Source organism: Mus caroli, unplaced genomic scaffold, assembly GCF_900094665.2.
Source record: "Mus caroli unplaced genomic scaffold, CAROLI_EIJ_v1.1 scaffold_4670_1, whole genome shotgun sequence".
Lineage (NCBI taxonomy): Eukaryota > Metazoa > Chordata > Mammalia > Rodentia > Muridae > Mus > Mus caroli.
Window position 1 is genome coordinate 74,184 of NW_018388520.1, and position 10,998 is coordinate 85,181.

Below are 10,998 nucleotides of genomic sequence, written 5' to 3' on the forward strand. Positions count from 1 at the left end.
TCTCCTGTATTTCTTTAAGTGAGTTATTAAAGTCCTTCTTGATGTCCTCTACCATCATCATGAGATATGCCTTTAAATCCTTTCTAGCTTTTCGGTTGTGTTGGGGTGCCCAGGACTAGGTGGGGTGGGAGTGCTGCGTTCTGATGATGGTGAGTGGTCTTGATTTCTGTTAGTAGAATTCTTGTGTTTGCCTTTAGACATCTGGTAATCTCTGGGGCTGTGCAGAATACACTGGGTGGGGTCCCGGAACCAAGATGTCTGTTGCTGATGCTCAGGCAAAGCGCTCCCTCTCTGCTCAGACCCCTTTCCAGTGGCCGGAAGGTGGCCGGATGTCAGGGTCCTGTGCAGAATACACTCGGCGGGGTCCCGGAACCAAGATCGGCGGGGTCCCGGAACCAAGATGTCTGTTGCTGATGCACAGGCAAAGTGTTCCTGGGCTGGTCGGATCCCTAACCACTGGCCAGAAAATTGGCCAGCTGTCTGGGGCCCGAAAAGGGGGCTGCCTTAGAAGCTCTGTGGCTCCCCCCATCCCAGAAGCTTTTAGCTTCTGTATTCCATACTCTCACCTGTGCAGAATACACCCAGCGGGGTCCCGGAACAAAGATGTCTGCTGCCGATGCTCAGGCTAGGCGCTCCCTCTCCACTCAGACTTCTTTTCCCCGGCTGGAAGGTGGCTGGAAGTCTGGGGCCTGTGCCCAAGATAGGATTTCTTAAAAGATTATTTGTCCTTATGAAATGACTATTCTTAGGTGACAGCTGCTGGAAAAGGAAGAATCAATACTTTACTGAGGTTTGGCCACTGGTTGGTTTCCTTGTTCCAGTGGACGACCTTCAACCATGCACCTATGGACAGTTAGTTACAAAGAAATGAGTTAGTAGAGCACATGTTACAACTTTTAGTGGGATTAGGGGATGATATGTTTATATATGATTTGATGTATATGAGATACTCAAGAAAAGTATATATTATTAATAAAGATACCTAATGAATCAGTGCAAAGTTTTCTACACTGTTGACTTTCTAGACTCCACACCCAGATACAATTGTGGATGCCTAGAAGTCCTTGATGATAGGAGCCTGATACAACAGTCTCCTGAGAGGTTCTGCCAGATCCTGACATAAACAGAGTTGGATGCTCGAATCAACCATTGGACTGGACATGAGTGCCCCAATGGAGGAGTTAGAGGAAGGACTGAAGGAGCTGAAGGGTTTTGCAACCCTATAGGAAGAACAATAATATCAACCAACCAGACAGCCCAGAGCTATCAGGGACTAAACCACCAACCAAGGAGTACACATGGAGGGACCTATGGCTCCAGCTGTACATGTAGCAGAGGATGGCCTTGTCAGGTGTCAATGTTGGAGAGGCCCTTGTTTGGTACTGTGAAATTTTGATGCCCAAGTGTTGGGGAATTCCAGGGCAGAGAGGCAGGAGTGGGTGGATGTGCAGGGGAGCACCCTAGTATCAGTAGGGTGAGGGGGATGTGATAGTGGGTTTCTATACATTTACATACTGTTGAAATGTATATAAAATATCCAATAAAAAAAAAGACTTGATCCTGACATGTATGCAGTATTGACTTTTGGCCAGTTCTGTGAACATACAACTTTCCTGTGTAACACTTGCTTAGTCACTGCTTTATGCAACTTGTCTTTACCCATGTGTTCCATAGACAATGAGAAAAACTATGTGAAATGAGGGAAAAGTCTTTGCACATGATCTTGCCATTTCCCACACAAGTGTTAGAGTCTGAAGGGTTCAGAAATGCACAGTTTAGATGGGCCATTAACAATCTATGGTCAATTATTTTTATTATTATTGTACTTCAATCCAATCCAGTAATTGTCTGGAGTAACCTGGAGTTGAAGGAACTTCTCTAAAGGAGACAGCACACACTATGATGAAATTTATCTGTGTTTGTTGAGAGACAAACTCACAGGAAAAGTTCCCTCCATTCCTGTTTTCCCTGCTTTCCTGTCCAACCAACCTTCAGTCCCACCATGTTTATTTTCTATAGTGACTTGCTAATAGTAGCACATTTAAATGAAAATTGATGTCAGTTCAATAAGTTAGACAAAATAAAAACTTTGGGTGTCATGCGATATTGGGATCATGACATGATTTATGACTGGGTTTCTTAGATGAAGTCCCAATGTGTAGCCTAAACTGGCCTTCAACTCAAAATCTTCCTGAATAAGTCAGGAAATTTTCGATTTAATATTTTCTTTGACTGATGTATCGATTTCATCTATTACATCTTATATGCCTGAGCTAAACACTCGAAATCTCAACAGAGAAATCTCTAATACCAAAGAAGCACATTAAGAAATATTTGAATATGTATGCCATCAGGAAAATGCAGATCATTTTCTGATATCCCACCTTACACCAATAGCAATGGTTTAGATTTAAATCTGAAGTAATAACACATGCTAGTTAGTGTGTGGAGCAATGGGGACATTCTCTATTGCTGGTAGGAGTGCATGCTTGTACAACCATTTTGGAATTTTTTTTTAATTTCACAGAAAACTAACAGTAGCTCTACCTCAAAAACCAGCTATAGGGTTGGGCAGTGGTGGTGCATGCCTGAAATCCCAGCACTCGGCAGGCAGAGGCTGGCAGATTTCTGAGTTCGAGGCCAGCCTGGTAAGTTCCAGGACAGCCAGGACTACACAGAGAAAAAAAAAAAAAAGGAACCAGCTATACCACTCCTGGGCATATAACCAAAAGCTTCTCCACCATCCCTTTAAGATACTTGAATATTCATAGGAGTTTTCTTCCTAATATCCAAAAAGTAGAAACAATATTGAAATGTGATACAGCTATACAATGGACTACTATTCAGCTGTGAAAAACAAAGGCATCATGAATTTTGCAGGTGATTGGATAGAACTGGAGAATATCATCTTGTGTGAGGTAACCAAGTACCAAAATGATATGCATGGTATGTATTCCATAATAAGTGGAAATTTGCTATAACATACAGGATGCCCATGCTACACTCCACAGACCCATGTGACTAGCCAGTAAGACGGGCACAAGCAAGGATGCCTGAGTCTCACTTGAAAACAGTAATGAAATAGTCATAGAATGCTGATGGAGGGAGTGAACTGGGTGGGAGAGGGGATCATGAGGGGTTGTGGGGTTTCAGATTCGGGTGTGAGAATGGGTGGAGAGATAACCTGATGGCCATGAGAATGAATAGAAATCTGTAACTGATGTTTATGGGTGAGGTGGTAGGAGACATCTACAGGAAGAGATGGAAACCAGGAATAGGGGAAGCACATAGGAATCAATGGGGGTATCCTTAGCTGTGACTCTATTTAGCTTGGGGAGGTTGCCTCTTATGGACAGGAAAGAATCCCTGGGGAGTGATAGTCACAACAACACAGCCACAAAACTTTTAAACCAAAACTTTTCCTGTATACAAAAAATGCAGAGATTGTGGATGAAACAAAGACTGCAGAAACAGTCAACTAATAACCAGCTTAACTTGAGAACCATCCCATGGAAAAATATCAATCTCTGACCCTATTATATGTAGAAAGATGATGGGGATAGAAACTCCACAGAAAGACCAACAGAATTTACTATCCTAGACCTGTTTGGCTCTCAGATTCAGAACCAGGAAACAAAGAACATTCATGGGGCTGGACCTATGCTTTCATGCACATGTACACTGTGATCTTTAGTGGGTCCAGAACAACAGTAGTTGGCACTATCTTAAAATCTGTACTTGTACATGGGTTATGTTCTTCTAACTGGGCTGCCTTGTCTCACCACCATTGGAGAGGATGCAGCTAGCATCATGAAGACCTGATGTGCCAGGGTAAGGGAATACCTTGGGTGCCACCACCTGATCAAAGACAGAGTGATGGGGTATGGCTTATAGGAGGCAGTGACCAGGAGAGGATGAGTGAGAAATGAATACATAAAATACTACTACTACTACTATTACTACTATTACTATTAGTACTACTAATAGCAATAATAATAATATTAAATTTTTAAAAATTGGTTATGAATACTATATTAAGTGGAAAATTAAAGTATTATTTGACATTAAAATTTTTATGTTGTTGTTTAAACATGTATTAAATTATTGTACAAATATTGTTTCATGTTATAACTACAAAGGTGTCAAAGTGTTCCTGAAATCTTTCTCTAGAAACATACTCTTTTCATTTTTGAAGAGATTTCATTAGTAATAATTAAAATAGGAATGTCAGAATGTTGAAAACCTTTTCTTTTAAAGAATTATTTTTAAATAGGGATATGAATTTTTTTTCAAAATATAAGAATACTGTGCAGTAATGATATGGACAGGATCAGTGAAAATCAACATGGGACTAACTGGTCAAACCATTTAATTCTACATTTGTCATATCATCTTATTGTGGAGAAAGTACCGGAGCTCAGCTACTTTCCTGGTTGTCATCCTATTACTCATCTTCTTAAGCAGCCTAACTTTTGGACTCCAAAGAGCAAACTCTAGACAGAGGGGGTTTACTTGGTAGTATATGGAGATAAATAACTGCCAGCCACATGATGAAAATTAACCAAAGGGTTAAATTTCATCAGGGAAAGATATATGTTCTGAGGGACTCTCTCGTAGACTCAGGAGAAAGAGATGGGACTGAAAGATACAAGTGTCTCTGTGGTAATGAGTCTCCTCTTTACAGATCTATGTCCCACAGTTTTGTTCACATTACAGGAAAACCATATACAAATGAGAAAAAACAACTGGATTCAGGATGTCATTATTCAGGGTTAGGGACAGAGTCTAAGAGAATAAAGGAGCAAGTAAGAGTCTGCAGTACCAGTTCATCCTCATCATCTATCTTCAGAAGGGATAGGCTGGAATTCTGGCAGGTTTGTTTACACCCACTCCATGTTTTTTTCTGTCCATGGTGAAATGATAACATTTTATACCATACCAGTGTATTTCAACTTCGCTGCCTACGACAGAGAAGGCAAATGGTTAAACTAATTTTCTGGTATTCTCTTACCAGAATAATGTATTTATTAAGCCTGTATAAAAGACAAAAAGAAAAGTTTCAGAAATTGAGATTCTATAGTGCCCAGAGCCCCCTGCACACCCATAATCTATGCAGCATTGTTTGTAACGGTCAAGATAAAAAAAAATATTTCATGTGCCAATCACTGATGAATCAGGAGAGAAAATGTAACACACACACACACACACACACACACACACACACACACACACACACACACTCACAAGAATACTTAAAGGGAAATGAATCAGCCCAGCATGATGACTTATGCCTATAACCTGAGCACTCCAAATAAGGAGACAGTAGTGTCACCACCACCAGTGTAAGGACATCCTAGGCTAAGTGGTGAATTCCAGTCCAGCCTTGGGTATACAGTGAGTTCCAAGTCACCCTGTGTTAGAGAATGACATCATGTGTCACAGTAAAACCCAAAGAGTGATGCTGACCCTTGTGATGGACTTGGATGAACTTGATGATGGTGTGCAAAGTGAAACACACTATGTTTAGGAACATCTTTGTGATTCCAGGCAGATCAGATTTCTAAAACAGCCTAACTCTATGAAGTAGAAGCCTGTAAGATACCAGGGGCTGGACAAGAGACAATGAGCACTTGCTACTCAAGGAAGCTAAACTGATGGCATAATTCTAGATCTGAAGTAATGCATTATATGTGCACTGGTCCACATACTTTTGTGCACTTTTCAATGTTCCAATATCTGTATTACATGTTCTTCTTACCTTAAGAGAAATAAGAGTTATATAAAGGAGATTTTGTTGTTCATAGCCTGTGCTCCTGATTATGTTGATCCCTTCAATGGTATGCCCACCTTCACAAAATTTTCAAGTTGAATATATTAAAGTGTGTGCAGTTTTTGTAGCAAGATCAGCTCAATATGAATATTGTGTTTAGTGAGGGGCTGGGAATGGCCATGCTATATTAACAAACTTCATCTCCAAACTTCATTTTTCTTGGAAGAGGTATCCTTGTGTAGCTCATGGTGGCATGGAATTTGCTGCAATGTTCAGATTGTCCTGAAAGTTATAATCCTTCTCCCTCAGCCTCATCATCATAGGCATTATATCATTATGATTCCCTTTTCAGATAATGAAGTTATTTTAAAGTAATGACAAAAACATTTTTCGTTTGTCTGGAATAGTTCAAGATGATTTTGGAACTTTTTTCCTATCACAAATTTTATAATGTAAAAGTTTCAAATATATTAATCCTGACATAATGAGAATCACGTTTTACTATCACAGATGGGTAAGATTATATACATGAGCTCTTTGTTATCTCCAAATTTGAAAAAAAAAAATTAATGATGATGGATAAACTGTGTCAGTTAAAGATGACCAGTCAGGATGAAGGGTAAAATAGTTTCCTGGAATACTTGGTCTATTCATCTTTCTAGCTTCATTCATCTGTCACTAACAATGTATGCACACTACGGTGTAGTTCCCATGTCTGCTCCAGGAAGGGTCACTTTGGTACAAACAGGCCAATTCTCTCAAAATAAGTCAGATGGAATTCAGGCACATAGACACACACACACACACACACACACACACACACACACACACACACACTACACACAATTATTTAATTAAAAACTTTGGTATTCTGTCAGCAGCAAAGCTGGAGACTAAGATTTTCCTATAGACCAAAACAATAAAAATTCTCAGGATAACTGATTCCCTCCCCAGGGAGCAGTACAAATGCCAAACAGACACTGACTTCTAAAAACTATAAGATTCTCCTAATCCAAACATGGATTTCTGGATTTCCAAGTCTCTGCATGAAACAAGAAATCCCCAACAGATTAACCCAGAGATCACTAGCATCTTAAGCTTCCTGTTGGACTTCAAAGCTTCTAGGAAAGAAACAATAGATGATAATGTAATTCTGTGTTCATGGTCCTCCCCTGATCCTTATCTGTGTGCTGAGAGGAATCTAAAACAGTCTTGGTTTTGCTGAGTCATCTGTTCTGTTCTCTATTGAGCCTAGACCACACACTATAGACTTATTTCTTAGCAGTTCTTCCTTTAAACTGATGTCACTTTGCATGATGCTGCAGTTCTGGTGGCGGTTTATAATTTCCTGCAGTTCATTTTTTTTGTTGTTGTTGTTGTTGACTACACTGAAAAACTAAATTAGTCACAGACATAATATCAAAAATGCTCATAAAGAGTGAATATTAAAATTTAAGATTAGAAAAAAAGCTTCATATTGACAGCCAAAACAAATCCCTATTTTCTTTTTTCCCTTTTTCCTAGGAAAAAGGTTCCATTTCTTTATTTTGCCTTTCCCAGTGGTCTTTTTTATGCCTTAAGAAGTTCATGCTTATTCATTTTATTTATTAAATGTAATAAGTCATTTAGTTACCATAACTGTTTTAGGAGCACATTTATTGTCACCAGCTTGTATGAGGGAACATCAAGAAACAGTTTGATTCAGTCACTTACCAAATAAAAAAATAAAAAAAAATAAAAATAATTCTGTAACTTTGGTGATATTAAAAATATAAAGAATCAACATTTTAAAAAATGCCTTAGCCAAACTTCAAATTATTAATATAAACAATTAAATACTATACCTCTGTATATAAGTGACACTCCAACTCCCTACCTAGGCATGAAGACTTTTTAAAAAAATGTTCACTTTTTCTGTTATTGGATATTTTATTTATTTACATTTCAAATGTTATCCCCTTTCTTGATTTCCCCTCCAGAAACCTCCAATTCTATCCTTCCTGCCCCTGCTTCCATGAGGGTGCTCCCCCACCCATCCAACAACTCCTGCCTCTCTGACCTGGCCTTCCCCTACAAATCATTGTTTTCATTGGTACTTTAACATTTATAAATTAGCACTTCAATTAATTCACTATAGAAACACATACTTAGACATCAATTTTTGTCTAGGTTAAGTTGACTCTAAAATAAAAAATACAACTGAATAAAATTATGGTAGAATTCCAATCACTTCATTTTTTGAAGCACAAATTTACAAATAACAGCCTAAGCAAAATATTCAGTTAATAGTTAACACACCATGAAAATATCAACTAAAATAACGTTAAGAAATGACACAATTCTTATTGGAACACATGGAATGCAATATATTCACATACATAGTTATGTTTTAGCACAGGCTAGAAGTTATTTCCTCTGCAAATGTGGAGGAATCCAATAAACTGTAACCTTTAATGTCTCTGTACAGATGAAGTCTTTTACCTTAAGCATGTCCTCAATATACATTGAAGAAATAGGAAATGAATGTCATCAATTCTTTGAATAGCTGTTTATCACAAAACATTGATGTAAGATTAATAATCACCTTAGATCAAAAAGCAGATTATAACGAAATCCTCAGAAGGAACATACCCAAATATGAGACCAAACATGTCAACTCCCAACAGTTTCAGAGGTAACAGATTAGGTATGAAAGACAGTTCAGTGTGTCAGGAAAAAACTACTAATGTCCAGATATTATGGATCATTACCGGATTATAGGCAGCACAATGGACAAAGTGTGTAACAACATAGTTTATGTCTAAAGCTATATTTTAGGCAGAATAGAAAACAAGATTCATCTCAATTATTCACTATTTGTCACCAGCACTGCAACCTTTACCAGCAGAAGGGCACAGAGGATTCCAAGAACTATCACAATGAGCTGCTAGGGGACAGAGCACTCTTAAATCAACAAAACAAAGCAAGAAAATCACTACCATGAAAAGAACACATCTCAATACTAATTACAAGTTGTGTAGCATCGAACCAAGGGGAAATTTTGCACAAGTCAATGATACAAACTTACTGAAATTTGATGTCAAAATTTTAGATTTCTACTTAAAATGCACCCACAATACAAATCCTATGTGTGTGAATTTTCACAAAATTTCGAACTTATTTCTGACTTGGCCTTGTGAATTTTCCAGATTCAACCTAGGAGCTGGAAGACAGGAATGTGCCCTCACCAGTTCTTCAGGAACAAAAGTGCATTCTAGAGAAGGCACTGGAGACATAGTTACAATCCAAGTACAAGATACCAAACTGGAGCACACAGTCCAGCAAGAAAGATAACTGAGGACACAAAGGAAGAAAGAGGGATGGATGTTCTTGAGAACTGGTAGGGAACCACAGCTGCTCAGGGACACATCTGTATATATCCTCATCCTTGAAAAGGTCTATAAATCCACTATCTTTTCCTCTTTAAGTTTGCTTTTGCTCTATATAATACTGAATATTTTGGTCTATCTAATGCATTTGGAATCTGAAGCTCATGTCTCTGATTACCACTGTAGTAAAGAAGAATACTCAGCTTGGAGCACAGATGTGACAGTGTGCACAGAATGAAACTGATAATAAAAAGTTATATTTCTGCTTTTTCATTAATAAACAAAATTATTCTTTGAAGTTTTGAGGAACTCACACTAGGTTTACTCATTCCAGCCCCTCTAACCTGTTATGCCTTCTTTCTTCAGCTGTAACTTTATTTCCAGTAGGAGACTTACTCTTCTGAGGGACAACTGTCCATGCCATGTTGCATTAGATATTATGATGCTTACGACAATTAAAACACTTTTTTTGAGAATGAAAGTATTGTTCCTAATGTTCAAGTTTCATTTTCTTAGGATTGTTTTTCTAGAACATTTGGTGTTTATTCGGACTATAGTTTGTTTTAAAGGTTTCAGAATTCTTCTTGACTAGACTAAATAATAATAATAATAATAAAAAAAAACTCCTAAAGGTTTCTCACTTCTTTATTTCAAGATTTTTTTTCCACATAGACTCCCATTGTTCTACTCCACCCATCTGGTTTCCTTTGTAACTAGGTAACGATATATATATATATATATATATATATATATATATATATATATATATAATGGTAGGGATTTAAATATATATATATATATATTTATTTAAAGTTTATATATATATATATAAACTTTAAAACTGGATTGCTTTGTTTTTTAAAACTTAATTTTGAACAATTTTGTACATGATTACCCTCCAACTAATATTCTTTTCTCCCCTCCCTCCCTTGTGCACAACCAAGCCCAGAAGAAATGGAACATTATACTTTTGCAAAGAAGCTAATAAGATACTTTTAATTTTTAACGTTTAAAATGTATTTTAAAAACATTTGATTTTAGAGACTTAAAACACTTACCTCTGTGGCCAGATTCTCTGGGTCCTTGAGTGTCCTTAGACCTCACTTGGTTTTGCAATCCTGAAGACTTATGAAATCTCACAGTTGAATAAGTCACCTCCTGCTCACTCATCTTGGGAGTATGTGAAGTATGATCTCTGTTAAAATATGCCCTTGATTGATTTCTAAAGAAATAGTGATAACTGTTTACTTTTAGGGAGGTACCTGTATCTGATGGGTTTGGAAAGGTAGGGATCTGACTCACTTAATGATCCAAACACCCTAGTATGGAGTGACCCTGATTTCCATTTTAGGGGAGAACCCTGTGCAGATTTCTATTAAAGTTCTTTATATTTCTAATGGTCATAGAATTAATTTTTAGGAAATATGAAAAGAAATTAAAATTTACTAAGTCATTATGATATTGACACAGTCAGTTGTATACAATATTCAGCATGTAAAAATGGTAGGACAATTGGAAACACTGAAATCATTGAAAAATTGTAAACAACCCATTCAAATAACAAAGAGTCAAGACTTTGGAAATAAATAAAACAGTTGCTTTAAAATTATTTACACATTTTGATAAATGCATGAATATTGAGTGCTCTTTCACTCTTTATTTATGCATGACTCTTTGAGATTTCCAGACACTACCTTCAAAGGAATATTTGAAGGTTAATACTGCAGGTGATCTAAGACACATATATATCTTTCAGGTTGAAACCCTAATCAACTGAGATGGTCAACGTCTCCACCCAGCCATAGTCTACACCATCTGATCCATGGTTGTACTTGTAAATGGATTCAACTGGGAAAGTTC

General features: G+C 37.4%; 1 pseudogene; it reads right to left on the reverse strand.

Moving 5' to 3' along the window:
• Positions 1 to 1,817: 1,817 nt before the first annotated feature.
• On the reverse strand, positions 1,818 to 10,308 carry LOC110287655 (annotated as a pseudogene).
• Positions 10,309 to 10,998: the final 690 nt, after the last annotated feature.